Source organism: Mauremys mutica, chromosome 14 (genome assembly GCF_020497125.1).
Source record: "Mauremys mutica isolate MM-2020 ecotype Southern chromosome 14, ASM2049712v1, whole genome shotgun sequence".
Taxonomy (NCBI): domain Eukaryota; kingdom Metazoa; phylum Chordata; order Testudines; family Geoemydidae; genus Mauremys; species Mauremys mutica.
The window spans coordinates 16,570,548-16,595,039 of record NC_059085.1 but is presented as its reverse complement, the minus strand read 5'-3'; the positions used below and the strand labels follow the sequence as shown (position 1 = coordinate 16,595,039).

At 41.0% G+C, this 24,492-nt stretch overlaps 1 long non-coding RNA gene across 1 annotated transcript in view; it reads right to left on the bottom strand.

Annotated features, from left to right (window-relative positions):
- Window positions 1-22,086, bottom strand: part of LOC123349047 — a 24,708-nt gene extending 2,622 nt beyond the window's left edge. Inside the window, exons 1-2 of the long non-coding RNA XR_006573338.1 lie at window positions 21,917-22,086; window positions 4,209-4,333 (exon numbers count right to left, since the gene is read on the bottom strand). This is a non-coding gene — a long non-coding RNA (uncharacterized LOC123349047). The remainder of the gene's footprint in view (window positions 1-4,208; window positions 4,334-21,916) is intronic.
- Window positions 22,087-24,492: the final 2,406 nt, after the last annotated feature.

Here is a 24,492-nt window from a genome sequence, read left to right as displayed (position 1 = left end):
TTAGAAAACATGCATATTCTCTTTTTCAGATGATTTCTTAATCACTGTGGCACCGATTACTGATTTTTTAATTTTATTGCTAAGAAATGTACTGGGGAGGAGTCCCCTTTTACTAGAATTCTCATCTATCCTATCTGGTATGTTTTTAGTATTTCTGGAATGAACCTAAATTGCAGGTTCTTTTTGCTGACATTGTCCCTTGAGATCTGATAGAAAACGTTGAACTTTACAAAAACAAACATGTAAAAAATGGAGACATACCTTCCATACACCCACTGGAAAAGCTGTGATGTCATTCACATTTCACATAGTGGTTACCTGGATCTCTTGAAAGGATCCCTCTCCAAACTTCTCATCTTAATATCTTTAACCCTCCTTTGTCCCCCAAGCTATTTGCCTGATTTGCCTGCAGATGCAGCTCCCCCATCAGTCCTCCTCATCTCCCATTGACACTTGCTCTCATTCCTCTTTGCTGCAAAAATCTGTGCTGTGAACACAGTTTGACATTTCCTGACATTTCATGAACTAATTACACTACAAATAATTAAGCATGTTCACATCTGTAACAAACGAAGGCAAAATGGTTGTCAGCAACTGTGATTGATGACCTCCCTGAGACTTTATCTGATGAGATTCTTCCCCACTATAGGCAGAACCTGGATGCCACTGTGTTTGCAATAATGCCTTCAGCCCTTTTCATCAGATCAAACCAATGAGATGCTTGAAGAAAAGGATGGGAAAATTAATGACTACAATGAAATATTTGCATTTTTTCCTGGGCTGGAAAAACAATGAACAAGAGATGTGACAACCTCAATTATTTGGTGGTGCTAAGAGCTCCGAGACAGCTCCTGCTGGAAAGAGCTGTTGGGAAGCCCGGGGGTGTCAAGTTGGCTGGAAAAATGGCAGGTGACAAGGACAACACTTTTTTTTTGCATGCTACACAGACCCACAGAGATTAGTTAAAAAGATAAATTACAGCACAATATTTGTTTTCTTTATGGAGGGGAAATATTTGTCAGCTTTGAAACACAGTCTTCTGCAAACATCATGCTAGAGTTAAACTAGTCCCAGCAAAATTAGTTTTCACAAAACAACACAACAGTTATAGAAATATAAGACTTAAAGATATAAGATCATCATGTTAGTGGTTTAAACAGTTCCATATATTTAAACTTCCAGTTCTGAAAAAAAGTGTGTGTGTGTGTGTGTGAGATCTATGTATAAAGCCAATGTATGTGAGATGCACATCCACACACCCACCATGCACAGTCACACAGAGATTAAACATAAAATACTAAGTACACTGCAATATCAAGGTAATAATAAGCATACGTAGACTACACTTCCAAACCAGCAGAATGGCCCTATGAAGCGTAATCAGAAAAATTAATGAAAATTTTGCAACGTGTGTATCATGATAATTTGTTTTGGGCTGGCAATTGCTGACCTGTATTTCAATTTTATTTCCCTGGTGTTTTCCTTGGAAAAAAAAACCTCCTGATATATTAAGCATTCTACTTTTTCATATCATGTGTCATTATCCAACCCCATAGTCACAATATCCTCACTTTAAAAAGAAATATATAAACATCGGAATGAATGTGAAATATATGAAAAGAAAACACACAAAGCAAGACGAGGAAGTGTTGACTAACAGTTAAGATGTTAAGAGCAACAGACTGGGAATCAGGAGTTTGGGGTTCTATTCCCAGTTCTGTCAAAAAGCTCGAAGACGTCACCTGAACATCCTTCAGCTTCCTCAGTTGTCACAAAACACCCTCACAATCCAAACATCAACAAAAAAGCAATGCCCAACACACACACACACACAGGGTAATAATACTTACCTACCTCATTGGACTGTTGTTCCCATGTGAACTTGGGCAAGCCATTTAGCCTCTTTGTAGCTCTGTTCTCCACATGTAAAATGGAGATAATAGATAGCACTTCCCCGCCTCACAGGGGGGTTGTGATGATAAATACATTTAAAAGATTGTAAAGTGCTCTCAAACCTACTGATGAAAAGGACTATAGAAGAGATTCACATTGTCATTTATAGGTATTATTGTTAATTAATTTTTGTAAAGCACTTTGCGCCAGAGTGCCATTAATTTCAGAGGGAGTTAGGTGCTTAAATATCTTTAACAATTTGGCCCTTTAACTTCTCAGGGGTTATAGGAATATAAATTATTTTTGCTTCTCATCATCTGATAGGCCCCACCGCGAGCGTCACAACTGGGCAGTACATAGATATTGGGATTTTTCAATATTCTAGAGCCCTGCAAAATGCCAATTGCTCACTGAGCATTAGGTGCCTCCAAAGAGAGGAAACGCAGATATGAAGGGGATGTGACATGCAGTGGCAAGAGCTAACAAAACCATCAGGGGGACATACAAGAACAACCCTAAATTGTCTTGAAGACTAGAGAAGATGTATCATCCTACTGGCAGGCAAAATGTGTCTTTAAAAAGACACAAATTCACACCACTAATTGGTCACTACTCTGTCTTCATTGAACCACGTGTACCCTGTGATGTGACAGTTGCCATAGTAACTGTACTACTGAATTACAAAGTAAACACACTTATAGGAAACGACGAATACTTTTTTTTTTTTTTGGAACTTTCTTACCAGAGTACCTGGCCCTTACAAGTTGCTTTTTTGTGTACATTTATTTTGTCCGTTAACAAACACTACAGGCACTTTTGGTTATTAATTAGATCAACATTTACTGTAATTAGACATCAGGAAAGATTGCTGGTCTGCACTTAAACATTTTACTGGCATAGCTGTGTTGGCTGGGGGCGGGGCGAGGGGATGTGATTTTTTTAATGACATGGGTATGCCAGCAAAAGCCCTAGTTTATATACTAGAAAGACAAGGTGAGTGATGTAATACCTTTAATTGGACCAACTTCTCTAAGTGAGAACTCTTAGATCTCTGTGTAAGCTTGAGTCTCTCCTTAACAGAAGTTGGTCCAATAAAAGATATTACCTCGCCCATTTTGTCTCTCTAATATCCTGGGATGAAGCACTTTTATATTGATATAATTGGGTCCATGCTTGGATGGCTTTGCAAGTTTAACTATACCAGTGTAAGAGTACTGGGAACATTCTCCTACTGGAGACAAGAGCTGAACGTTACAATGAAGTTGTAAAATGCAAAGTGCTTTATAAGCAAAGTTTATACTCCCAGCTGGAAGTGACTGTATTGCTGGGAAGGAATACTGTAAAGCATTTACAGCCACGGGCCAGGAGTCAGGACACCACAGGTGAGATTCCCTTCCCCACCCCCCACTCTGGCCCTCTTTGCACTGGCTAGATTGACATAAAGGGGCTCTAAAAGCTGCATTGCTTGTTGAGGAGGATTTCCCTGAGGCAGGCACTGTTAAGACAGCCATAAGGCTGCCTTCCAAGGATCTCTCCACAAGCCCTGGTGTACGTGGGCCACCAGAGACAGGGCTGACAGCATGCCATGGGGTGGGGCTGGAGATGCTGCCATAAATTAGGCCTCCAAGGCTTTCTAAGTTACACTGAGAACACGCTAGCTCCCAGACCAGCCAGAAACAGAAGGGTGTGGGGATGGCTTAAAGCCAATTTAGCTTTTCTCACCTTGGGCTTAGAGCTTTGTGTTGAACCTCTTAGGGTAAGTCTACAGTGCAAACCCAGGGTGTGATTGCAGCACACACAGATATAGCCAACTTACTTTAATCTAGCTAGCTTGGTTACTGGAACAGTGAAGCCACAGCAGTACATGATTCAGTGTGGACTGCACAAGCCCCCCGCCCTGGAACCCTGAGTAATTACCCACGTGTGCTGCTGTGGCTTCACTGCCACCAGTACCTGAGATAGGTAGATGAAAGCTAGCTTGGATATTCTACACATGCTGCTGCCATACCCCAGGACAGCAGTGTAGACATAATTAGAGGTGCCAAAAAATAAATAAATCTGATCCCAGATCGTGTATTATGAGATGCCCTCCTGGGTTCTATTCCTGACTGCTACTGAATGGCTCAGTGATGTTGTAAATGTTACTTACCTTTCTGTGCCTCAGTTTTACCACTGGTAAAATAGGGATAATACTGCATACTTGTCTTTGTAAAACACTATGAGACCCCCACATGAAAGGTGCTGTATAAATTCTAAGCATCATTAACATACAAAGTAAATTAATTGAAAGCACATAGCTTGATGTTGGTACTTACATCAGAACACTAACATGAAGTTTGAACATTCCCGTTATAAAGACCCAAGTGCTACCGGAGGTCATATCAGGTGAAAACTTCTGGAAGCTTGTAGGAATCTAATCGAAATCATGGTTGTGGATCATCTTCAAAAGTTAAACACAGAGGGAGAGACCGTTTGATTAGAAGTGCTAGTTGTACCAGTTTCATAGCCATCAGCTGGATATTTCTGTCTGTACCTATTTCTTTCTATGTATACACCTATTGACTAGTTTATCTTTAAAGCCTCACTAAGACTTCTGGTTACCTTCCCATCAGTTTTTCCCTTTATCCTGAATTCCTATCCCAGACAGTATTTGTGAACTGACAGCCGATCAGCATGAAACTCACATTCTTGCTGTACTCTTATTCTAACTGTGCTGGTCCTTAAGTGGACCTTTTATCCCCCTCTATTAATTCATTGAGAGGAATGCGGTATTTACATATTCTTCCCGTAAGGTCCCAAATAAAATACAGAGTACACAGTATTCTGTGATCATTAGCATTTACAGTGGGAGCTATGTACAAAACAGAACTGTACCACAGATCACGCCACAGCAGATTCATACAGGAGTCCATCAGTGATCATTATAAAACACATGATGTGGCTGATATACAAATGTTTGCTGCAACAATTTTTTACGATAAAAAAGAATTTTTTATGATAAACTCTTTACTCTTCCACATGAAGTCTGTCAATGTAGAGAAAGCTGAAAATGCACTAAAATAGATACTTTTAAACGATATGTGACCATTAACACTGCCCAATGATTATATATAGAATTTATCCATGCAATTTTTTAAATTTCCTTAACTTTATCTAAAGCTTCTAGTTTAAGAGTAGATGGAGATACTTTATAAGCAAGTATTAAAGTAAACGGACAGTTGCCCGCCATAAAAATGTACTTTTTAGAATGATTTGTTTTTAACAGATAATCATTCCTTGTTTAAACCAGAGACAGGCCTGAACCCAAACAACGAGAGAATCAGCCATAAAGCTTAGGTAAGATTTAAACCTTAACCTATATTTTCAGTAGGGGCCCACCCCCATTTTAAATGGGGATTAAATGCAACAGCATTGATTCCTACATTAGATTTTGGGTTTATTAGATGTAATCTCAATTCTTAAATTTGCAAGATCTTAAGTTGAATGTGAAAGAGTCTTACTGTAAATATCCAAGATATTCCAGTTCCTGCACTGGTAGAGAAATCAGAAATTATCCAGACTTGGATTGAATTATGTATGAGCTCTCCTTTGAAGTAAGGCCCAAATCCTGCTAATAATTATGCATAAATTTAACTTTGTATATATCAGTGGTGCCATTCAATGGGACTACTCAAATGTGTAAAGCACCCGCAAAAGTGTGTGCAGAATCAGGGCCTATCTCAGCAAATGTCTCAACCCCGTAGTCTGGCAATAAATCTGTATATAGTTGACCTTCATACCTCAATTTGACTTCAGTATCTGCTAATTCCTGTTTACAAAATAAATTGCATCAACCATACCCACATTTAGCCAACTGCAGTTCAAATTGTTTTTGTTCTTTCTCATAAGTTCCTTTTACAGATTAAATGCTGATGCACTGAACTAACTGCTCTTGGCTGAAGTGGGCAAGTATAATTTGATTAGTATAGATTCTGGAATTGGGTAAGTACTGTATCAGTATCCTCCCTAGAAAATAGGTGACATGTCATGGGATATTAAGTATGGCCATTTAATGTAAAAACTCAGATAATACATGAGTTAAATGGAGAAAATGAGAGAAAGCTTTTAAGCATTCTCCCAAGACAGATTGCAGAATAATATTATTGTACACGCAAGTAGTGCTGATTGACACAGTCAGAAGGCCATTACACTGGTTTGGTATAAAATCATTATAGTAAAAAGCATTTCAGAGCTGCAGAGTGATAGTAGCAACATATAATGAATTATCAATAAAGACCTAGTGATTCAGTTACATTACATATGAATAGAAAGCTTCCTGTTATATAATTGTAATCTGCCAGTCTAACAAGTGACTTGAATATTTAATTCCTTCTCCAGGTATATGAAATGTCCTTTTCTTAATTTTACCAGAGACTGCAATTTTGTAGAGTAGGACAGAAACTGAGCTTCAGTAAGCAGTGTTTTTAATTAAAGGTTATTTGAGCAGAGGTTTCAACAAGGGAATCCTCTGGCTCAGCTCTTCTCGGACATAAATAGGAAACAGGATCAGCTTCTGAGATCTAGGTGTTAAATAAACATTCTTTTCTGTTTATGGCAAATAAACACAAAGCAGAGTCTTTCACCCACTCAATCACAGTAACATTTTGAGGCTTGTGTTCTTTCATTTCATTAAGTCCTCAAAATTTATACTGTGACAATTGATATTAGCGATGAACCTGAGCTGAAATACGTGCCACCATCAGGAATCAAAATACTTCATTGTTAAGACCCTGATCCTGCTGAAGACTCTGTCTGGGCAGACTCCTGCACCTGTGAAGGGTCCCACTGAAGTCAACTGGTTTACTTGGGGGCATGCCTGTGTGATCCTTTTGCAAGATTGGGGTCTTTAGGATGATTGCTTGACCCATACTTTCCCTTCAAACAGATATTTCATATTTGCATCACCTGACTCCAGGAGGCAAGGCTTTAAGGAAAAATACCAAATATCACCTGACTTGCAATAAATTCACAAGAGTTGGTAACAATTTCAATAAGTTCCAATAAGCCCCTCTCCAACTGTTGGATATTTAGCCCTGAAGTTAGGCTCTCAAATCCATATTTAAGGTCCGATAAATAAATAGCCTAATTTTCAAAAGTCCTGAGCTTCCAGCTACTCCAATTTCTAACTATTGTTTCAGCTTGTGTTTATTACTCTCTTGCCTTTGTCTCCTCCAGGAAGGGTGGCTGCATCTAAGCAAGATGCATCTTCTCTTCTTTTATGCACCACCGAATTAGCAGCCTGCAACTGAAGACACCTTTTTCACTGAAGTGAAAACTCTTGGTGCCAAAGGCTGCATTGGCAGTTCAAAAAAGGAGCCAGTTCAGTCGTAAGCAGAGACCATAACACAGTGAACAGATACCCAGCCGACTCCCCCACAACCACTAATCAGTTAATGATCATCCAAGAAAAAAAAAATCATAGGACCTTGCTTGACTGTTTCATAGCCTCCCCAAACTAGCTCTAAATAGTGACTCGTTTGCTTTTTACCACTGAAATATTTTGGGATAAATCCCCATCTGGCATAATCAGTGTGTTTCTACTATCTTCAATGGATCTAGGCTGAGGCCAGTGGAGGATCTGATCATTTCAGTTCTGAAAATTAAATTCTCTTTAGCAGCTGTTTCTATAATTCTGGGAAAAAAGAAAGAAAGATGGATTAGTGAAAGGGTGATCTGGGAGTCAGGACCTGCTGAGTTCTAATCCCTGCTTTAAAACTGACGCGCTTCTGTAGCCTAGGGAAAATCGCTCAATTTCCCTGACTCTGTTTCCCCATCTGTAAAGCAGGGATAATATTAGGATGCTATGAGGATTAATTAGCAAAATGGGTGTAAAGTGCTTTGAAGATGAAAAGCATTATAGAAGTGCTAAGCATTATAATTATTGTTAATTAATACATCTTAGCCAAATTTTTCCCCTTTTCCTTAATAAAAGCTTTACACAGTTACGATAAGGCATAACTAAATATTTCATTCAAAATAAATGCACACCCTGTAAAACTGTAACACACCCTAAATGTGGTTATTATAGAATAACCATAAACTTAGTATTGTTTGAGTATTCTATAACCTAAACCCAGTGGTGTATTATTAAGTGTAATAGAATCAGCAATTACCAAAAGGAAAGTGAGTATTGATGCATTTTAAATCCACATTACCTTTTTGGCATCAGCAGATTTGGTGCATCCATTGCTGGCAATGAAGAATGTGCTGGGCACATTCTACACATGATACAAAAGGATTAATTAAGGTACAGTCATTGCAAGCACTGTTTAGACATGATTCAAGTAATTTAGGACACAAGGGCTTGTGGTGTACTGAATTAATGCCAATACTATATTAAAAAAAAATGAGAAAGAATTTAGCATGTGCGAAAGGGAAAAAGTAATAGCTCTAGCTGTGGCTGGGTGAACAGCTATGCATTACGGAAGCTCCTTCTAAACACGGCAGCAACACTTCAGCCCTGATGTGCAACATCCTTTCTGTTCCTCGGGCTAGTCCTTTCTCATTACATTTATTCACACTTATTTTAGGGGGGGAAATAGAAATTTAATGGCTAAGAGAGAAATAGGTGTCTAGTCTCTTAAATATCACAGCCTTTAAAGGAAAATGGGTACCTTTCTTCTGTGAGAAAAGCAATCAGTCCATGTGGGAGTCATTCCATGTCAGAAATACAATGCACACACAACTGACATCCTGAGCTAAAGACTCCCACAGACGTCTAGGCATTAGCTAGAGAACGTCTAAAGTGAATGAGTAAAGTGAGGCGAAGGCTAATGGATCAGAGAGTAAGGATGATCTAGTAGTTAACGGTGCTAACCTGGGACCTCGGTTCAAGTCTTTATTCTGTCACAGACGTCCTGTGTGACCTTGGGCATCTCACTTAGTCTGTTTGTGCCTCAGTTCCCATCTATACATTTGAGCCAGTAGGACTTCCCTACCTCACAGGGCTGTTATGAGGATAAATACACTAAAGAATATGAGGCACTCATACAGTATTGTAGTGGGGCCATAGCAATATCTTGAAGATAAAGGAAAAGGATTTTGAAGAAGCCTGTTTAGCCTCTTGCCTAGTCAAATCCTTTCACTGGCTTCCACTTGCCTTCTGCATTGGCTTCAGGCTTCTGATACTCACCTTAAGGGCTCTGGGTAGCTCCTCTCCTGTCGCCATCTCTATGCTTCTACCATTCTCTTGACCTTTATGCTGCTCCGGCATCAATCCATCTTGCTCCCTTTGTATCCTTCCCCTTCTCTCATTTCTGCACCTTCTTCCATGCTGCCCCTTATGTTTGAAGCTATTTTTCATTCCTTGTATGCCAGCTCTTCATTCAAATACCTCCATTAATTCACCATGTAAAGACATGTTAAAAATGTTTAAAAAAAAGTTTAAAATAATGAAAACCAACAAACTAACAAGCAACATGAAAAAATGCATGCTACAAAGTTTGTGAAAAAGTGCTTTTCACCTTTTGAAAATTAGCCTCTTTCCTGTACTCATTACTCTTGACCATACTTTACCATCTAACACTCACCCACGTGTCTGAGAGCACCCACTCTCCCAGAGTGACTTACACAGTGACTTTCAAACTGACATCCCACCTACACATATGGACTGCAGATCTTTTGGATAGGGTCCAGAGTGACCTAGACAAATTAGAGGATTGGGCCAAAAGAAATCTGATGAGGTTCAGCAAAGACAAGTGCAGGGTCCTGCACTTAGAACAGAAGAATCCCATGTACCGCTACAGGCTGGGGACCGACTTGCTAAGCAGCAGTTCTCCAGAAAAGGACTTGGGGATTACAGTGGACGAGAAGCTGGATATGTCAGCAGTGTGCCCTTGTTGCCAAGAAGGCTAACAGCATATTGGGGTACATTGGCCAGCAGATCGAGGGAAGTGATTATTCCCCTCTATTCGGCACTGGTGAGGCCACATCTGGAGTATTTCATCCAGTTTTGGGGCCCCCACTACAGAAAGGATGTGAACATATTGGGGAGAGTCAAGCAGAGGGCAAGGAAAATGATTAGGGGGCTGGGGCACATGACTTATGAGGCTGGGGGAACTGGGCTTATTTAGTCTGCAGAAGAAAAGAGTGAGGGGGTGGGATTTGATAGCAGCCTTCAGCTACCTGAAGGAGGGTTCCAAAGAGGATGGAGCTCGGCTGTTCTCAGTGGTGGCAGATGACAGAACAAGGAGCAATGGTCTCAAGTTGCAGTGGGGGAGGTCTAGGTTGGATATTATGAAAAACTATTTCACTAGGAGGGTGGTGAAGCACTGCAATGGGTTACCTAGGGAGGTGGTGGAATTTCCATCCTTAGAGGTTTTTAAGGCCCAGTTTGACAAAGCCCTGGTGGGATGATTTAGTTGGGGTTGGTCCTGCTTTGAGCAGGGGGTTGGACTAGGTGACCTCCTGAGGTCTCTTCCAACCCTAATTTTCTATGATTCTCCTATCCTTCTGTCCCATTATAGGTCCAGGACCACAACACTACTTCTTATGAATCCCACATACCAGTGACACAAAATCCAGACTCTGTTTTCAGTCCCACTAAACACAGACACTTCTCTGCTGCTTCAATTCACCCTCTCAATATTGGCCAGGAGGCCCAACTTCTAGACAGAGATGAAAGATCAAAGATCTCACACTTGCATTGCTTCAGGTTAACATGCTGTCCTAATGAGAAATCTCTCTTTCCTTTCCTTCTCATAGTTTGTTCTACTCAGCCTGCCAACTCAAGCCCCTTATGGGAGATCTCATTGACCTATAGACTCCCATTATGTCCACCCCCTTTCATTCTTGTTTCGAAAACTGAATTAATGTTATTAGTGATGGAATTAAAATTCGCCTAAATTACTTAGTAGACTTAATACACTAAAAAGAGCTCCCTTTGTGTAATCTACCCCATTTAACCAATGTTTTAAAAGAACCCTTTTAAATAAAGGTAGTATTACATTTTGAATAGATAATTTAATTTACTTTTAGTGTTTTAGGCCTGTAACTGAATAGATTAGTAAACACCAACAAGTCTAAAAGAGAAAAAACATTAAAACCATCATTCATATTTTAGTTTCCAAATCATTATCACATTTTATAAATTAATGAAGAGGGGAAGGAGCACGATTCTTGAATATAAATGTTTATTGACAGCATTAGATTGTCTTGCTTGCATCTTATGCTTTTCTGATTTCTACCAGTCTGTTTGTCTAGACACTTCTATGGCTCTCGTCATCACGGTATCTGGACTTCGTACTCTTTCCTCTACTTCTAGCGAATGCCCGACTCTTCATTGTCATTGTATGCACACTGGATAGTCATATGCATATGTTGGGCACTCGCTTAACATGTGCTGAGAACTCATACATTAATTGTAGACTGATTCTGATCTTTAACACAAGCTCCAGTGAAAAGTGGCCTTTGCTGATGAACAACCAACCTAAAAGAATACTTGCATGGGATCTCTTCCCTTTGTCCCTCTCTTCTGCTTCCATTTATCTAGCTGATGAAATCAGACTTGTGGCAGGCACTTTCTACAAAGTCCTTTCCTCATTTCAGCTCCATGGTTCTTGCTTCTAAGGTCTTCTGGTGCCCTGCTGTGTATATATTTTTCTTTCTTTAAGGAGAACCCTGATCATGTCTCTCTTTCTCACACTGTCTATTGCTATTGCTCACCAAGCATATATGGGAACCTCTAGTCTTGTATCAGATCTCTACCTAAATCTTTACATTTAACATTAAATAATATTGTAGTTGTAAGTGATTAGCACTAACAATTAGTAATTGCTACTTGTTTAATTTCTTCCCACATCTTTAGTCCCTCCCTCCCCCCCCCCCCCCAAGAAGTTAGGTCTCAGAAGATGTCTCTCATATTAATGAAATGAGCCAAATTCAGTCCAGGTTTAAGCAGGTTTGACTCCACCAAATTCAAGGAAGTTTACAAGAGGTGTGAGGCCTTTCCAGTATTTTTATTTTAAATATACTTTTTGTTTCTTTTCTTAGTTCCTTTGTAAGACAAAAGGGTAGTGCCAACAAGCAGATCATAGAATATCAGGGTTGGAAGGGACCTCAGGAGATCATCTAGTCCAACCCCCTGCTCAAAGCAGGACCAATCCCCAGACAGATTTTTACCCCAGATTCTTAAATGGCCCCCTCAAGGATTGAATTTACAACCTTGGGTTTAGTAGGCCAAAGCTCAAACCACTGAGCTATCCCTCCACATTGCCCAAGTCCCTGCTCAATCATACTCCCATAACTGTGAGGACAATGGCCCAGTGTTAGAGTTGACTGGAGGACAATTTTGTTTCATGGCAACTTTTGGAGTTTTTCATTCCACATCCATTTTTGGATCAAAACATCCCAGTCCAGTGCCCTAACCACCAGACTATCCAGAGTCTCTATCTATCTTTCACCTTCCTGATGAAAACTTAGTCTGACCCAATAGGTCTCTGTGGGAACATTTAATCAAAAACATTCCAACAACTTCTACCCAGTATACCAGCATCTTTCTCCATTTTTTGTGTGAAGAAGTGAAACTAATTCATCTACTCACTCAGTCACCAAATAAAGGTTCTAATTGGTTCTATTTCCTGTCAGCTGCCAATGGATCTGACCTGATATAGCCTGTAGAAAGTTTCTTATGGGATAGCTTTATACAAATTGAATTGAATGGCAAGGGGGCCCAGTGTCATGACACTTCTTTGTAAAAATATACCTGGTCTGCAAACTACCTAGTAATCAACATCTTGCTCTGGTGATTTGAAGATGAGTAGCTGGAAGTGTGGATAAGAGTTATTTTGTGAAGATTAATTTAAGATTTAGATTGTAATAGTGGCTGAAACAAGTGGGATATTTTCCAAACACAAGGTAGATACAGTCCGTTGTCTCACAGACCACATATGAAAACACAAAAGATGTGTAGGGAAGGAAAAAAGTATACACCATACAAACAGAGTGGGCAGGATGTTGGTGGGCACATGCCTTGTTATTTCCATGTTTTGTTTTACTCTAAATATAAGCTACACTCAGCTGTCCCTCTGTCTAGTCATTATTAGTTCTTGGCCCAACCCTCACTGTCTACTTTCATTCTTTTTTTCAACCCCTCTAAAAATGTCCCCCTTCCTCATGATTCTCCAACACATCAGTCTCTCAGCCTGTCCCCACCTCATAAATTCTTGCTGAGACTCTCCCTTCTCATTATGCATAAGTCACTGCTCTATAGAGAGAGGAGATCCTCAGAAAATTATTGCTGATGTCAGAAAGCCCCCTGGGGTAGTGGAGGCTTTCCTCCCCTACCATGCTGACTGACCAGCTCAGTCTCTGGGTTTCTGGGAACTGGCTGTGCTCTTGAGGACAGCAGGGCTCTTGTCCCATATGATGGGAGCAGTGGGAACACTGGGCCTGGTGCCCCTGAGTTTTCCTTGCTGTTGTCACTTCCTGGGTACACTCTACCTCCACCCCTCTTCTATGCTCCTTGCTCTGGCAGCTGCAGGTTCAGTCTCTGGGCTCTTTGAGGTAGCTCCAACCCTTCCCCACTCAGTCCCACTGATTTAGCTCCTGATCATTATCTAGCCCCACGGTCACTTACCCAGTTGGTTTCTCAACACCACAAAACAGCTCATAGGCTCCAGAACTGCTGATGTTGATGGGGCTCCTGGTGTGGAGTCTCTCCTTCCTGGAGATGCTGGGGGCTCCTTAATGTGCCACTCCCACTAGGAAATTCTGTAGAGTGATTCCTGGAGAGGAAGATGTGTTGCCTTTTGGGCCACGTGCTCCGAAAGTCCTGGCTGTCCAAGAGTGTGTTGGGAGAGGAAAAAGGCATGTCCCTGATCTGAGTGCAGCTGGTAGTGGCTTCAACCAAGATGTGAATGAGATACAAATTAGTCCATCATTTTAAAGATACCATTTTAGAAAACAAAATCCAACTGAAATTCTTTCACTGTGCCCTTTCCTAAGGAATGGAAAGTAAGATACTCTACAAATAACCAACCTAATGTGTTGTGTGCTGGATTGATTTGGGCTGCATGACATCACTACAGGAAGCACAAAATTGGAATGTGGTATTTTAGATGTGACTTTATTACATTGCCAGTTAGCATTACCAGACATCATGGCATAATTCTCCGAAATAGAGTTGGTTATAACAGACACATGAAGCTGGGCTTCCTTGTTTCCTAAAGATATTAAAATGCGACCTAGCACCTTTTACAGTGCCGGCGCATAATGGATTAGCCAATTATAGTAGGCTATATTAAAAAAACAAACTAGTGCTTCTATAACAGCTGCACCCTGGACAGAACACTATCATGTCTTACCATGCTAGCCACCCCAAAACAAAACTCTCATTGACTTTCATTTTAACTGGAATTTTACATGAGGAAATTAGGCCAGAAGCAGCCAATGAAGGGGTTTTACAAAGTGGGCATCCAAAATGTACCAGAATAGTTGAAAGACTGTTGGCCACATCTTTTTTAAGCATCTGCAAAAACAGGTTTAAATAGAAAATACTGAAAGATTTAGCTATGGAGGACTTATGTTTACCACTGGAATGAATGTAGGCATTCCGTTTGTTTTATAAACATATCTTTATCTAAGTATATTTTTTTCCTCCTGTACTAACCTACTTCATTGATCTTTTCATACTCTTGCCCAGAAAAAGAAACCCTAAATAGAAGCAATGTTTAAAGCATATGGTTCATATATACTATAAATGTTTTGTTTTGACTTCCCTTCAGCTAGGCTAAAATGAAGACTTCTAAGAATGCTTTATGAATTCTTGCCACATTAAATAACTTGTTCCGACTCAAGACAGTTCTCTAAAATAGTTTTTTTATGTAAACAATATGATGTCATGTTAGGGGAGGCAAACTTGGCTGTTTAATCTGGAAGATTGCTAAAATGATAAATTTAACTCTTATTTTAACAATGAATTGTTTTTATAGTTCACAATGCCTAACACCCTTTCTTACTTTAAACAAGCTATCCCATGTTCCTGTTTAAATAATACACGTCCTAGCCTCTTTGTGTGTGAAATGCTGCTTTGAAGAAGTAAAATAAATATCTACTAAAATGAAATCCAACTTTTATCTAAGCGCATAAAACAATGTTAACAAGTAAAGAGCAGTAAGTTAGAAATCTAAAGTACTCAGTACTTCTGGTCTATTAAAGAGTATCTGCATTATGGATTATTCCAATCCATACAGCCAAGTTCATTAAGCCTTAGAAATCTATGTTTAATCCTAGGCTACTGAACAGATAAATTAAAACTCTTTGGTACCTTCTAGTCAAGTCCATAAGGACCTCAGTCATGCTTGTAAAAGTTATATTTAATTAAGTAAATAATACATTTTACTTAAAAACCGATGCCTGGTTACATTTTCGCTCAATTCTATGAGAAATGTTTTACATCATCTTAGTGGCACTGAAGAAACCTGTGTGCCCTTGGAGGCTGCCTGGCATAATGGATTTTCCTGCTAGGTTGACAAGCTTTTGATAAACGATATTCGATTAAAACTTGCCCTCATTTAATATTCTGCAACTACGTGGAATGACATATAAATGCTGAGTTGCTAAAATTAGAGGAAGGTTAGCTCAGGACTCTTGACGCTCACCTTAGATTCACATATCTAGACAGAAAGCCACCTTTCTGCACTGGGTTTGTTACACGCTGCTTTAAGCGTAATGAGTTTTAATGGTTTTGCTTGCCAGACTAGTTAGCAAAGAGCCCCTTGCTCTTGTCAGAAATTAAAGCCTTGATCAAATTTCAAACAAACTGACAAAAGCTGAAAATTAAATCTCACTAAATTAGGATGTCCTCCTGTTGTCTTAACAAAGCAATGGCAATTGGCAATGTGCTTTAAAGCAGAGATGTGCCTGATGACTCTCCAAAATTCCTCTGATCATCGGGAGTCTATTCTTTCCCACTCGCTTGACACAATGGATACATCTCTGCCAGCCCCCATTGTTAACCTGCTCAAAGATGCAAGCACTTGCAGAAAATGTGTGCACACATAGCAAAGATCCATTTTGCTCCCATATTTCTTTTGTTATGACTTGCTTCTCTAGCCGCTACCTCTTTCGTCCTCATTCTCCTCCCACGTCTCACTCTTTCCTCCTTCTGTAGTCTGTCTGTTGCCCCTCCCTGTGCGCTCTCCTTGCCATTCCTCACTCAAGAGTTGTTTAGTCTTCAATAGTCACTCAATGTTTTCCCTTTCCAAATCCATTCTAATGTCGGCCTTCCTGTGCAGATTGCCAACCGGTAAGCTTTCAGGATAGTCTTTTTTGGCATGTGGGCCCCTGTAAACTGAAATGAGGCAATAAATCCATCTCTCACAGACTACTCAAATAGCTTTAAGACAATAATGACTTTCCGTCCTTATGGAAAAACTCTTATCAGAATGATAAGTAAAGGTAGTGAATATTTGGTTAAAAATTGCAGACTAAGGTCTTAAATGGGTCTAAAGTAACAGCTAGAGACTTGTGCAGTCAAGTCTGCAGTTGAGTGAATTTCATCCTTAGGCAAGAGGGCAAAGTGGTTACTTTCTAGAGAGTTTCCATGCCTTTTGAGGGTTTCCATGCCTTTACCATTATACATCACAGAAAACTGGTGTTAGGTTTGGGAGAGATTTAGACTGAAAATGAGTTGAAGTTAAGAATATCACGTCCATTTTAAGAGTGGCCATTTGAAAAGGCGCCAGAACTGAATCACCACTTTCCCTACAAAGAATGAAAGTGAGTGAAGGGCTATTTAGATTCTGCGCAAGGTTCTGTGTCATATGCTCCATTCAACAAGGCAATCAAGATGATTAGGGAGTGTAAGAAAAGCTCATTAATGACCGAGCCAGACATTGAGTCAGCCTTTCATTTCCTACCAGTGCATCTGGATAGTTTTCATTTATTGAGTTTTTAATTTGTAGGAGAGAAATTTATGTGGATAGACACATGCCCATGTGTCGCACCATTTCTTGCTCTTAGAAACCTTCACTTGGTTTATTGCAGTAGATGGTAGTGGCCTAAACAAGACAGGAATTTATACAGTGCTGCAGGACTTGCATGTTTTATTTAAGTTTTTTTTTTTAAAACCTTTGAACCCAAATGACAGGGTTGGAATATTTACACTTATCTAGGGATTTTGTAGTTAATTTTCAGAACAAAAGCCCAAAGTCTCTGATAAACTATAACAATTGGAGCCCTCAACTACACAGAATTTTTGTTTACTGAGAACTAAGATCTTGGCAGAAGCAGAGAGATGGAAGAGATATTGCAAGCCAAGAAAATAACCATGACGAAAATTTAGCCTACGGAGCCATCCTGGCAGAATAGGTTCTCCTTCCACCCTGGGCAGCTATCATAGCTGAGATTCCAAAACAGCATATTTTCCATTAAGTCAGTAAGGTGTTTGAAGGAAGCAATTTTGTCAGTTTCTAGTTAATTGCAAAAAAGTTATCGTGAGGCCCACAGTAAGGCTCCTTTTTTTTGACCTCACAAGCAGCTGGAAGTTGATTGTGGGGAAATTCTGCGACAGTTCCCAAATGCACCACACACAGAAAAAGATTAATTGCCTGTGCACACCCACAAACATGCCCCAAACTTCCTATTTATTCCCGTAACTCAGTTACCAGATAAGAGCTGGAAGATCATTGCCCATATTGAGGACTATCAAGTGGGAGTAGGGAGGTGATATTATCTCTGTGAACAGCAATGCTGAGGTCTAACCATTGGTGGAATTTTGTACCCAGTTGTGATGTTCACAGCTCAAAACTTAGGTTGATAAATTGGAGAGGGGTTAAAAAATTTACAATAATGATATGAAATCTGGAAAACATGCCTTAAAGAGAAAAACCTCACACTAAGCATGGAAGTGGTACCCTATAGATGAGAGCTCTCATGCTGGAATATATGCCCACATTTCACCAGCCCTGGTTAAACTCTACTCAATTTGAGAAGCCAATTGTTATGTCAATATGGACAGGTAAATGCTGTTGAAGCCAAGTTGGACTTCTGGATTCTGTAGCCTGATTACGGTCCCTTTGCACGGTAATCCAGCCACAGGGGCACAGCAGAGAATTCTCCTGGTGTAGGAGAATTTAGTGCATCTGAGCCAAGGTCACAAGGTCACAAGGCTCTGTTTAGGCTGTGGGAGGTCTGCCACCAAGGCAATCCTTCTCTAGCATCAGGTCCATGAAAGCCCCTAAATACATGGCAGAATTTAAAGCTGCCCGTCAAATTTGAAGGAGCTTCACTGGGTGGGTTTAGTCCTATGGATGGATATTGTGTTTTTAAGGTCTTCCATAGAAAAGATGAAGTTTATCTAACATGACACAACATAGGTCAAGATAAAATCAGACAGAGGGGATGACAGAGGGAAAAATCAGTCAGAAATTCCTAACTCAGGGGCTTTTGACAACTTTCTCAGAATCAGTAAGGATATCACTCTTCTTTTGAGTCTTTATTTACTATTATTATCAGTCTTCTTATTTTCATAACAGTTAGATGCAATGTATTTACTGATTAATTTATATAATAAATCTCCATCTTTGTCATCATCTAGGACAGGGGTCGGCAACCTATGGCACATGTGCCAAAGACGGCACGCCAACCGATTTTTAATGGAAGCAGCGTACCATTAAAAATCCTGCCCAGCCTGCTCTTCTCCACCCTCCACTCCCCCCGCCGGGGCAGGGGGCAAGGGGCAGAAGCTTGTCCCTGCCGGCTCCCCTGCCTCTTCCCGTACTGTGCTGGGTTCCTGTCTCTCCTCCGCCTCCGTCCCTCCCTCCCGTCCGATCAGCTGATGGCCCTTGCGAGGGAGGGGGTCGGAAAGGAGCAGAGTCAGCATGCTCGCTTCTTCCGGCGGAGGCAGGGCCTTGGGGAAGGGGGTGGTGGTGGAATAGGGGCACATCCCCTCCAGCCCTCTGCCTTGACTCCCCCTCTCACACACAGCCCTCTTCCCTGAGCCCCGCAGCCCCGCACACCCCCCAGGCCTGTGCCCTGAGCCCCGCAGCCCCGCACACACCCTAGGCCCCTGCCCTGAGCTCTGTACCCCCCCTCATACACACCCAGCCCTCTGCTTGACTCCTTCACGCCCCGCCCCCCCAAGACCCCAGCCCTGACTCTGGCACTCCCCACATCCCCAACCCCGCACACCCCATGCACCCCCCACATCCCCACCCCGACCCTGAGCACCAAACAGGAGCTCCTGCACACACACACACCCCACACATTCCCACCTGCACCCCTCGCACCAAATGGGAGCTGCCCAGTTAAGTGCCCCACCCCCAAACCTCCTGCCCCAACCCTGAGCCCCCTCCCTCATTCTAGCTCCTGGCCGGACCCTTCACCCCCAGCCCTGTGCTCAGTGCACTCCCACCCTCAGCTCAGTGCAGAGAGAGGAAGAGAATGGGCCAGAACCAGGGAGAAGGTAGGTACCCACTGTATGTGGGCAGGGCCGGGACCCCAGACCAGCAGCGGGCTGAGCGGGTCCAGCAGCCGGGATCCCGGCTGGCAGGAGCCGGCGGATGGAACCCCTGAGCGGCAGCGGGCTGAGCGGGTCCAGCAGCCGGGATCCCAGCTGGCAGGAGCCGGCGGATGGAACCCCTGAGCGGCAGTGGGCTGAGCCGCTCAGCTCGCTGCCAGTCTGGGGTCCCGGCCGCTGGCTCCTGGGGTTCTCGCTGCCGGACCCTTGCCAGCCGGGGTCCCGGCCACAGGCCCCACTCAGTCCGCTGCCGGCCCAGACGAACAGAACCCCAGACCAGCAGCGGGCTGAGCAGGCCGGCAGCGTAAGATCAACATTTTAATTTAATTTTAAATGAAGCTTCTTAAACATTTTGAAAACCTTGTTTATTTTACAATACGACACTAGTTTAGTTATATAATATATAGACATAGAGAGAGAGACCTTGTAAAAAACATTAAAATGTATTACCGGCACGCGAAACCTTAAATTAAAGTGAATAAATGAAGACTCAGCACATCACTTCTGAAACGTTGCCGACCCCTGGTCTAGGAAATTGGTGTCGGTTTCACGTTATTGTGAGGAGAAGATTAGGTGAACGGCACTGGTAGCCCATTAATACTGAAATGCTTATTTTGTTGTCTAAAACTGGAAGCTCTAAGACACACAACAAACTGAAATAGCATAATTCCTGGGATTAAGTACATTAAGGATATTTTCATTAATTTTCCAATGCAATTTTAAAAACCTACTTTATGTTCTACAGCATCTCCAAATTCCAACTGCTGTATTTGTACATAAAGGTAAATTGTAGTCTCTCACATTTCTCAGATAATCGTAAAGACTTTTTTCAAAAGTCACGAGTGGTTTTGGATGCGTCAATATTTGGTTATCCTTCTTTGGATGTGGCAAACTTCTGAAGACTCATGCTCAGATAATTAAGCAGTTTTTAGTTATCTTGAGCTGGGCTTTAAAAAAATCTAATTACTAATCACTTTTCAAAGCGATGGCCAATAAGACTAACAATAGAAAATCAGAAAGGAAAAAAGTTAGGGATGAAACATTGGCCTCACAACAGTCAATGGCAAAACTCCCATTGACTTCAGTGTGCCATGATTTCATCTTAGATAGCAAATAAAAATGGTACATATTTTGAAGTTGATTAAAAAATATAGGAAACATGAGACATAAGAATGTTTAACCTTCATATTAAAAATATGGCAAAGATTAAATGTGTGGGCAAAGTGAAAACATAAAAGGAGAAAACCATGAACCAATCATGCATAATACACCTTCTTAACAATAAAAGTTTTGGGGCCCAAATCCTCATCTGGTATAAATCAGTGTAGCTCCTTTGACGTACGCTGACATAGCTCCATTGACTTACTGATTTACATCAGCTGAGGATTTGCTAGAGGGCTTTTAATTTGACCCATAACTTCATGATCTTCATATGCAATGATACAAAATACTCAAATGCCATGTTTTTCTCCTGACTCTTTATTTGCTAGTTCAGTCACATTTCCTTTGCTATTAAGACTGCCATTAAGTCTGCAGTTGCCTTCATTGCAAAGTGTACTAGCTAATGTGGATAAACCTTGCAAAAATACAGACCATCTTGAGAAGACTTGATTTGTCATCTCAGCAATTTAAACTTCTTCGCATACCCACTATATAAGTTTATGAATACCACATCCAGCTAAAAAAAGCATTGTCCAGGCTTGATTGTATTGCGTACAATATTTGAGGTTCTTTGTAGAATGAGACTGGAACAATATTTTATTGGTATTTTGTATAATCAACATCCTATTTATGTGTAAATATACTTTATACAGTGAAACCTCATGTTTCTATATATTTGAGGTGGGGAGGGGAACATCTGAAAACTTCAGATAGTCAGAGGTTCAAAATGATTGAGGGAGAAAATCTAAGAAGCTTTGAGGATTAACCATTGTAATAAACTATCATCTCTTATCAGAGGGGTAGCCGTGTTAGTCTGGATCTGTAAAAAGCAACAAAGAGTCCTGTAGCACCTTATAGACTAACAGAATTATTGGAGCATGAGCTTTCGTGGGTGAATACCCTCTTCGTCAGACGCATGGCATCTCTTGACATCTCCAAATCAAGACTAGATGACTTTCTGGGAGACACGCTTGAGTGAAACACAAGTTATTGAGGCTCAATACAAAGGTAACCGGGTGAAATTCTATGGTCTGTGAAGTGCAAGAGGTCTGACTAGGTGGTGTAATGGTCCTTTCTGGCTTTAAAAATCTATTAATCTAAGTCTGAGCTCATTTAAGTTGGGATTCCCAAGTCTGGAGCATATATGTGAAAGTCTACTGCCCAGCTCACTTCTCCAGCCTGCTAGGAAGATGCAGGACAGTCAATGTAAATGAATCTCAGTAAACCAGAAGTTTCAGTTCATCAGGGTTATGCAGTGTATATTCACTAGAATTGTCATCAGTCAATGAGGGAATTCAGCTTATATTACAGGGTTTATCTCAGTTATTTTAAATGTGCAGTTTTGTAAAAAATTTCAGCACTCACCAGAATCCCTCCTGAACTTTTATTTGTGTCTTCTACCCCTTATGAAACTTTCTTGGGCTGTGAACCAGAGAGGCTTCTCCTTATTCAGAAAAAAAAAAGGTACCCCTTAATGGCCTCCACTGATTTCACAACTGCCTGAAATTGCCACCTTATAGAAAGCATCGTTTCAGCCTTCACCCAGTCATTGGAATATACTGCAACCAGGCTTAAGGCTTACTGTGTCCTGTGATGTCACAATGTGGAATCATTGCCATTCAAACAAGAAAGATATTTAACAGAGCCAGGCAGCCCAAAGACACCATGATATCTGTCTCACAGGTTCATCTGAACTCCTCCCTCCAGGCCCACTCACTCCAAAAAAGTGATGGGGATGGCGGTGGAGAGTGGTCCTTTTATTTTCTATTAATGGACCAAGTCTACTTACCACTCTGTGAATCAGGGACAGAAGCTGGTACCACAATGATGGGCAGAGAGAGAGACTCCCCCACCCTCCACTAACCATCAGTCAATGAATGGGAGTGTGTCCCTATACACAACAATTCCTGTGGTTGAGGTCTGGGAACAGACTTTTCTTCCCCATAGACAGGAATCAATCAGGAGGCTGGAATTAGTCTTTCAAACCCTTTCTATGCAGGGCTGGAACAACTGCAGGCTGTGTGGTTTAATTATGGGAAGAAAAGGGGCTGAATGGCCATAAGGACTTGTGCAGTACAGGAGACAGGGAGCCTTACTGTCATGAGCTCTCCCTGCTCCTGGTAGATCAGTATCTCCTCAATGTGGAACTAGAGAGTTTAGGAGTTTGTTTATATTTTTCTGTCTATTACAGGCTGACTTAAGCCCTAAGTAGATTGGCCTGCTGCAGAGTCAACATCCACCAACTGCCAGGGCTAGTGCTTCCCTAAAGGCAGCAGATACTTTGTTGGTTTAGCCTCGTAATTTTATGATGCATCTATAAATCAAAATTGACGAAAACTGATTTAACAAAGATTTGGGTGAGAACTCACAGCAGCTGAGAACTGACCCAGACTGAGTCATTTCCTGATGCAATTTCACATGGTTGAGTTCTAAATACATTTGAGCTCATTGTTGTGTTTAAAAAAAAATACTGTAAATTCCTTAATTTTATGTGCACGGCTATGAAAATTTACCACGGGAAAGCTGAGAAAACAGTTGAAAACAGATATCTAAGTCTTAGAATTATAACAACCACATTAGATGCACGATAACAATTAATATTACTTATTGATGTACTTGAATCTGCAAGGTTCTGAGCAGAGCTGGTTAGAAATTTTCCATTAAATGTTTTTTCATCAGAAAATGCTGATTGGTCAAAATCAAAACTCTTTGGGGGAAAAGGTCAGTTTCAATGAAATCTCCTGATTCAAAAATTTTTTTGAAAAAAGTTTAAAATTGTTAAAAAATCATGTTTTGATTTTTTTTTTAATTTTTCTGGTTCAAAATGATTTTACATTTCAAAATTTGTTTTTATACAAAAGAATTAAAACATTAAAAGATCAAAATCCAAATGAAATGTTTCAATAGACCCAAATCCCCTCTTTTTTTTTTTTGGATTATCCATTCATGAAAAGTTTTGAGATTTCAAATTTTCATCCTGATTTGGGACAGGAAAAATATTTCAAAACCCTCAAAACTCTTCTGGAATGGGAAAAAAATATTTCCTGCCCAGCTTTAGTGTGGAGCACTTCCTTTGGGCACTTCCAGAGCATCCTCAAATCCCACTGAGTTCAATGTCAGATAAAGGTGCTCAGCACCTTCCAGGATGAAGATGTCCACTATTAATAATGGCTTTTAAAAATGGCTCCAGTAAGAAAGGAGCAGAGAATTGAAAACTGTATGATGGTGGCACCATAGGGGCAGAATAAAGGTTGCTGTGGGGGAAGGCTTGTTGGATGGATGGATGTTACACCTAAATTGAATGGGGCCAGACGAAGATTGTGCTTTCGGTACATTTTCATTCATTGGTTGCTGCACAGTGTTTTGACTCCACTTCACAGTTGATTTCCTAGTTATTTAACATTTGGGTTGGTGTTGATTGTACTTGAGCCAACCCAACTGCTGCACAACATATGGCTTTTGTGTTGGAATCATCTGGCCAGATTCTTAAACTGGGTAATGGCCTCTTTGCAGCCCTCAGTTGCATAATCTGTCTGCAACTACCCAGTAAAAAAAGAAAAGGGCTCTTTGCTGGTACATCTGGCACTGGCCACTGTTGGAAGACAGGATATTGGGCTAGATGGACCATTGGTTTGACCCAATATGGCCATTCTTATATTTTTATCTGCAAAGCAGCCTTGTTGTGCATCTTCTAAACCCACTCCTCCCAGTATATGGGGTGTGTCAGGATGGGAGGGGGGCAGGCAGGGGACCTGGCAAAGTCTTCTCTGTCAGAGTAATCTTGAGACCTACGGTATAAAGGATTCTGCATCACTGGCATAACTTAAAAGCTGCCTGGAAGCAATCCCGGAAGCCCTATCTCCTCTCACACCAAGCAGAGCTCTGGCACAGGGGACAATCGAACCCATAAATTGTTCCTGTGAGCCACTTAGGTGATATTA